The following is a 7,670-nucleotide window of genomic DNA, read 5'->3' on the forward strand; positions in this document are numbered from 1 at the left end:
GGTTGGGGGTCGAGGTGCACACAAATGTAACAACCATGTGGCACTAAGGCAAGGCGTCTGACTTCGGATCAGAAGATGTTAGGTTCAAGTCCTTCGTGGTTAAAGTTTAATGACTTAAAGAACAAAAGCAATATTACTTTCATCTTGTTTTGACCTCATAGGGAACTCTGCGTTTCCCTGTAATTTAGCAGGCAAAAACGATGCCATCCTACAAAACCATAACAGCCAGGTAGGCCACCCAGAACTGGCCCCAATTTTGCGGGATTTCGCCTTGTTCTTTTTCTGGGACAATTTTCTCCTTTACACAGTGCTGAAAAGCAGGCCGGTAGTCAGATCGGTTTGGTTGGGTGCTGAAAAATGCCTAAGCCCTGCAGAAAACTTTTAGGGACTACTAAATTGCCATCCCTACGCCCAGATCACTATATCACACTTTGGTGTTGCACAAATAGTCCATTAACACATCGTAAGTCTAAATCTCTATAGCTTGCTTCCCATGTCATTTGTAGAAGTACAGAACATATGTCCCTACAAAACTATACAGCCAGGTAGCCTATCCAGAAGTGGCCCAATTTTGCTCGATTTCGACTTATTTGTTTCTGGACATTGCTTTTTTTAAAGCGGGTAAAAAAGGTCGGTTTAGCTCAATAGGTTCAGAGGTGGGTGCTTTATAACGCCCAAGTCATGGGTTCAATCCCTACTGGCCAGTCCTGTTTTTTGCATGTTTGATGCACTGCAGGTACCGTACATTTACCCTTGCAAGATCAGAGATGGTTTCCTGTTAGCGAGTGCAATCTGACGCACACGCGGGTCCAACTTAAAAACAAAGTGGATATGCATGCTTGTATCCTGATTGGGACTCTATAGTCCTGCTTGCTGTGTCTTTTTGGCAAGGGCAACAAAAACATGGCATCCCTACAACCCACACGACCAGGTAGCCCATCCAGAAACGGCCCATATTTGCTTGATTTGCCTGTTTTTTTTCTGGACAGGTGGTTAGCTCAGATGTTTGAGTGGGGTGCTAAAATGCAAAGCACCTAAGACACGTTAAGGGGGTAACTAAATTGCCGAACCCTACGCCAGCATTATTCCACCTTTTGTTTGCACAAATAGGCATTAACGAACGTAAGTCTCATGTCTATAGCTCTGGCTTTCATGTCATTTTTAGCAAGGAAAGACCATATGTATCCTACAAAAACCATACACAACCAGGTAGCATTAAGACGTGGCCTGATTTTGCCGATTTCACTTGTCTTTTTTTTCTGGACATTATTCTTTAAAGAGGTAAATGGAAGACGGCGTTAACTCAGATGGTCCATAGCGTGGTGCTAATAACGCCCAGGTCAGGGTTCATCCCATACTGCCAGCCAATTCATAGCGTTGTGCCGTGCCACTTGCAGTGCACCGCACATTAGCCTGCAAAGTCAGAGAAGTTTGTAAGCATGTGTGTTCTTAGCATTGGAAAAATTCGTCTTGTTATGTCTCAATGTAATAACTAGTGTGGAAGCATTTCCTATTGATTGGACTCTTAAGGTCTGCTTTCCATGTCTATTTGGGCTAAGGCCAAAATTATGCAGTCCCTAGAAACAACACACACCACGTAGTCCCTCAGAATGGACCAATTTTGCTCCTGCTGGCCTTTGGTTATTTCTGGACATTTGTCTTTTTTAACGGCTTCAAAAAGCATGCCCGTTAGCTCATTGTTTTGAATGTGGTTGCTAAAAATGCCAAGCACCGAAACACACTTTAGAAATGATACTATAGCAACCTGTGGCTATGGACAGGCTCTGACTTCGTATCAGAAGAGTCAATTAAGGGTTAATTCCCTTGTGGTTAAAGTTTCCTAATGACTTAAGAAAAAAGCAATTTTCTCACTTTTTTGGACCTCAAGAACTCTGTTCCCTGTAATTTTAGCCACGGCCCAAAAACATTGCATCACCACAAACATACACACCAGGGATCACATCCAGAACTGGCCCAATTTGGCTGATTTCGCCTTGTTTTTTTCTGGACAATTTTCCTCGTTACACAGGTGGAAAGCAGGCCGGTCAGCTCAAGATGGTTGAGTGGGGTGCTAAAACAGTGTAAAGCACTGCAGAAACTTTTGGGGTACTAAAATTGCCATACCTACGCCCAAGATCATCTTATTACCTTTTGGTTTGCCAAATAGGCCATTAACACATCGTAAGTCCAATGTCTAATAGACTCGGGGGGGGCTTTAGCATGGGTATTTTTAGACAGGAAAGACACATATGTATCCCTACAAAACAGAACACAACCAGGTAGCCATTACCAATACTTGGCGTGATTTTGCCGATTTCACCGTTGTTGTTTTTTTGGTACATTATTCTTTTTAAAAAGGTAAAAGGCAGGCCCGGGTTAGACTTCAGATGGTCAGAGCGTGGTTGTCTAATAACTCAAAGGTCCATGGGTTCAATCCCATATGGCAGCCTGCGCATAAGCGCATTGTGAGTGCACTGGTTATACAATGCCTTAGCCGCAAAGTCAGAGATAGTTGTAAGCGATGTTGTGCTTAGCAATGTGAAAATCGTCATGTTTACTGTTCATGTAAATAACTATGTGAGCATGCTGCTAATCGTGATTTGGACCTCTAAAGGGTGGCTTTCCATGTCTATTTGGCAAGGCAATTATATGCAGTCCCTAGAAACCATACACAGCCACGTAGCCCATCCAGAAATGGGACCAATTTTGCTCTGCTGGCCTTGGTATTTGGACATTTGTCTTTTTAAACGGTTAACAAGCAGGCCGGTTAGCTCAGTGTTTTGAAGTTGGGGCTAAAATGCAACGCACAGAAACACACTTAGAAATGATACGTATAGACAACCGTAGGCCCTAAGGAACAACGGCGTCGGAACTTTGGATCAGCAGATTAAGGTTGAAAGTCCCTTCGTGGTAAAAGGTTCCTAATGACTTAAAGAACAAAGAAACTTGTCTATCATATGTGTGTGGACGCAGAACTCTGCGTTCCCCTGTAATTTTAGCAAGGACAAAAAACATGTGGCATCCCTACAAACCATACACAGCAGGTATCACAATCCAGAACTGGCCCAATTTGTGGACTTTCGCCTTGTTTTTTTTTTTGGACAATTTTTTCCTGTACACAGGTGAAAAGAGGCCGGTCAAGCTCAGATGGTGTGGGGGTGCTAAAAAATTGCTAAAGCCCTGCAGCAACTTTAGGGGTACTAAAATTGCATACCCTACGACCAAGATCATCTATATCCACCTTGGTTTGCACAATAGAGAAATTAACACATAGTACGTCTCAATCTATAGCTAGCTTTCCATGTCATTTTTAGCAAGGAAAGACACATATGGATACATACAAACCACACAACATGTAGCCATACAGAACTGGCCGGATTTGACCGATTTACCTGGTTTTTTGTACAAAACTAAAGTAACGAGCCAATTTTGTAAAATGTAAGGAGTAGAAAGTACTGGTATTCGTGTTAAAATGTAATGGAGTAAAAGTAAAAAGTCGCCAAAAAAATAAATAGTAAAGTTAAAATAACTGAAAAAGTATTTGTACTTTGTTACTTCCCATCTCTGTAAATCAGTTGACCCTGCAGCTTCCCCACACCAGATTTAATCAGCATTTGGCTGGCCCACACCATTTCAAGTTTCTAAAGAATGATTAAGTCTTGACTGTCAATTTGCATACCAGAGGAGACTCATTGTCCCCACTGGAAAGGTAATTGTTGTTCCTGCCTTTTAGGAGCCGCCCCTGCTGGGTTAGACTTGACTAAGAATAAAGGATATGCATATCCCAGTAAACTTGAATAGAATTGGCACTACCATGATAAAAGACCTTTACCTGTGGCATGGAGTAAACTTGACAATTCAGAGATGGGACTTGATCTTGAGAAAACACCTGACCAATAGGGAAAGATTTAATTTGAGGAACCACCCTCAACTTCTTTGGGATAAATTTGGGACGTGTAGATGATTTCAGGACTGATTTCATGTGACTCCATCATGGAGAAGCATGGATACAGTCCACTGTCAGCTGCAGTGTTATGTTTTGTGTTTTATTGTCTTTGTCTTATCATCTTCGTCATGCTGTTTCATTAAACCTTTTCTTAATTCTCCATTGGAACTCTTTGTCCTCAACAAATCAAAGAACACGTTGTTAGTTTTTTCTAACACTACCTGCCTGTGTATGGTTTGTAGGGACTGCAAATGTTTTTGGCCTTGCTTCAAAAGACATGGAAAGCACCGCTGGCACACTCAAATCATCTTAGCTAACATTACTTTTAGTTTTACACTTTTACTTGAGTAAAATACCTCTGCTGAACGGGAACAAGTGATCCTCATCATGATCCGTCAATTCCTCTTCAAATTCTTATCGTCATCCTCTTCAAAGTCCAAATCCTCATAATTCTAATTTAGTCTCACTGTAGTGCATTGAATATGCACACAGGTAAACACAGACACACACAAACAGTCTGTGCTCATTCTGTTTTCTCCCATGTGTCTCTGTTAAAATTGACCTTCTCTGGCTTTCATCACAGGAAAATATCACCCTCAAAGAACAATAAAGCCTCAAGACACGTTAATTAGAGAGCATCTATTTAGATAAATGTCTGAAAGAGAGAGAAAGAGAGAGAGTGAATGTAAGGGGAGTTCATAGTAATATGCAATATGAAAATAATTGCACAATGTGTTTGTTAATTTGTAGAAATGGCACCTCTGCATTCAGCAAATACATTTTCCTTCTACAATTTTTATCTTTTTATTAATTCAAATATGAGATTTGCAAGCTTCTGCATTTCCTGTTTGTATTGTCTTGGTTTATTTTGAGTACATCTGTATATATTTATATTATTACTGTTATAAATAATGTTATTTTGGCAGACATGCAGTATTTCCAGTAATTTTTTAGAACTCCTGCTCCAGGTTAGGACAGCAACATGTTGTAATTGTGCTGGCTTGTTGTCAGCATGTGTGCCTCCTGCAATACACACAAAGCTGGTGGGGAAACAACGAAAATGAGAGAGAGTAGCAGCTCTTTCAACGCACAAAGACCCACTAAACACACGTTCTTTTTCTTTATGTTTCAGGTGTGTACAAGAAAATGTATTCATGTCTGGGTATGCATATAGGTGTATAGTTGCAGGTAAGCAGCTTATGCTTATACGTGTTTGAGAATAACTGTATGTGTATACTGTATATCTGTGTGTGTGTGTGTGTGTGTTTATGTGTGACCCTTTAAATTAAGATTCTGTACTCCATCTGGTCCCAGTCAGAACAGTTTGAGGCAGTGTCTCAATCAGAGCTGCTGATTGGTGTTGTTCTCATGTGAGTTCGGCAGAGATGGGAAGTAACGGAGTACAAATACTTCGTTACTGTACTCAAGTAGATTTTTCTGATATTTTTACTTTACTTTACTACTTATTTTTGTGGCGACTTTTTACTTCTACTCCTTACATTTTAACACAAATATCGGTACTTTCTACTCCTTACATTTTACAAAATTGGCTCGTTACTTTAGTTTTGTACAAGTGGTCGTCTTATCGGAGAATAGCGCGGACACGCGCCACACACCGCGAGCGGGTGCGCGCGCCACACGGAGAAAAAAGTGAGAGAAAAGAAAAAGAGACAAGCTGTCCGGAGGATAACCAGCTGAGATTGTGTGTGTGAGTCTTTGAGAACTGTAAGTTGTATAACTCATGTTGTCAGTTCACTTAAGCCTGTTACTGGTCTATAGTTCTTGCACATTTAAAGTAAGTTAGCTAGTGGTTCTGGTGTGCTCTTCACCTGTTAGCTCGTGGTTTTGGTGTGGTCTTCACATGTTAGCTGGGTTACACGTTGGTCTTCATGAAGCATCAACACTTTCACCAGCTCTATTCCATGACTTTTTTTTTTTTTTTTTACCAAACTTCAGATTCTGTAATTCAATTGACAAGTGGATAGAACCTTAGCTAGAGAGAAGTTTGTCTCCGTCGTTTTTACAGATAACCCTGGGGCCAAGTTGGACACCAGATCAGCTTTCCAGTCCAAATCTATCCTCACTTTCACATCATTTCCTGGATTTTTTTGTTATTATGTTTATGTCATCAATACCATTTTCAATCTAATGGATGGGAATATATCTACTGTACGTTGCATTTGACGCACGACTAAGACAACTCAACAGATTCAGCATTCATTCACAGCAAATCATTGAGACTTGATGCGCTAACGTTAGCACATATAGTATGGATGGAACATGATTGAAAATGAAGAAAAAGGGCAGACAAGCACAATACATTCCCATCATCCTCGACCTTATCTGAAAGAGATGTAACAGTAGGCATCAAGAAAGACTCCTGGCCAATGTGCTGGGGAACTTCCCTCATTAATGTCAGTTTGTTTATTCATATTAATCCTTTATTTTCTTTCCAGAAGCCATATTTGAGCACACGCACATACATGTAGATTCATTTACATGTTGGGAAATTAAAATAAACTGGATCTGTAATTCTTACGATAACAACTGAATTCATATCTTGCTAATGAGTCAGAATTATTAACCTGGAGTCCCGTGTCTGTCATAATAATTCAATATGTATTTTTTTAGGCCTGTTGGCAGACATCCTTTAAATGTACCATTGCCATATAAAGACATGTCCTCCATGTCCCCTGAAGTTCCTCAGCGTCTCTCTATGACATTTGTGTGCTCCAGGTAGCTTTGAAAAAAATATTGTTGTCATTCTAAGGCTACTTTTACTTTTATACTTTAAGTACATTTCCAAGCCTGTACTTTGTTACTTTTACTGAGTAAAGAGTTTAATCAGTACTTTGACTTTTACCAAAGTATTTTTTAACACAAGTATCTGTACTTCTACTTAAGTACGGAAAGTGAGTACTTTTCCCATCTCTGGAGTTCGGCAGCTGCCCGGCGCTCAGCCCGAAAACACACAGGCTGGGATCAGCTCTACTTACACCTTCTTCTCAGACAGCCAACTGAAAACAGCTCACACATGTATCATTTGCCTTTGCTTCGTGTGATTATTTGCGATAAACAAAACCCTCGCAGCACATGTTGAGAATTCTGTACGGAAAACAAAATGTGACAAATGAGGAAAAAACAATGTCCCTGTTCCACAATGAAACTTCGGTCTGAACAATTGAAGCATCTGCTCACACACACATGTATTTTCCCTGGTCTTGATTAATCCTTGGCTGCCTTCATGTGCTGTTGGAAAAATTGTTTTGATCATGAGTTGAGCACACATGAATGAAAGTGGTGACTAGCACAGGTAAGGTGGGAGTTTTCTTTCATACCTGAGTTGCAAAGACGTGAAATTGAAGAGCCAGTAATCTGACTATTATATGCCAATATGGTTTTGTTGTGTTAGCTTTAATTGTAGGTAAAAAAAAATAGACTTCATTTTCCTTCTATTCTTCTGCTAGAGCACAACCAAAGTAGCTCATTAGCTCATTAACATCCAGGCTGTTCTTTTGTTTCTCAATCAACTGTTGGCTGTGCAACAGGTCACAGGTGTACTGTATGATTTTCATCATTTTTTATTCTCTGGTTGTTTTTTTCATGCAAACATTTCAATTGTTGCTTTCGTGCTCATGTTTCAACACCTCATTCAGCTTTAAAGCAGCCGGCAGTATCTACGGATACATTGTGTCATTTTTCTGTGTGTGTGTGTGTGTGTGTG

Source organism: Etheostoma spectabile, chromosome 6 (assembly GCF_008692095.1).
Source record: "Etheostoma spectabile isolate EspeVRDwgs_2016 chromosome 6, UIUC_Espe_1.0, whole genome shotgun sequence".
NCBI lineage: Eukaryota > Metazoa > Chordata > Actinopteri > Perciformes > Percidae > Etheostoma > Etheostoma spectabile.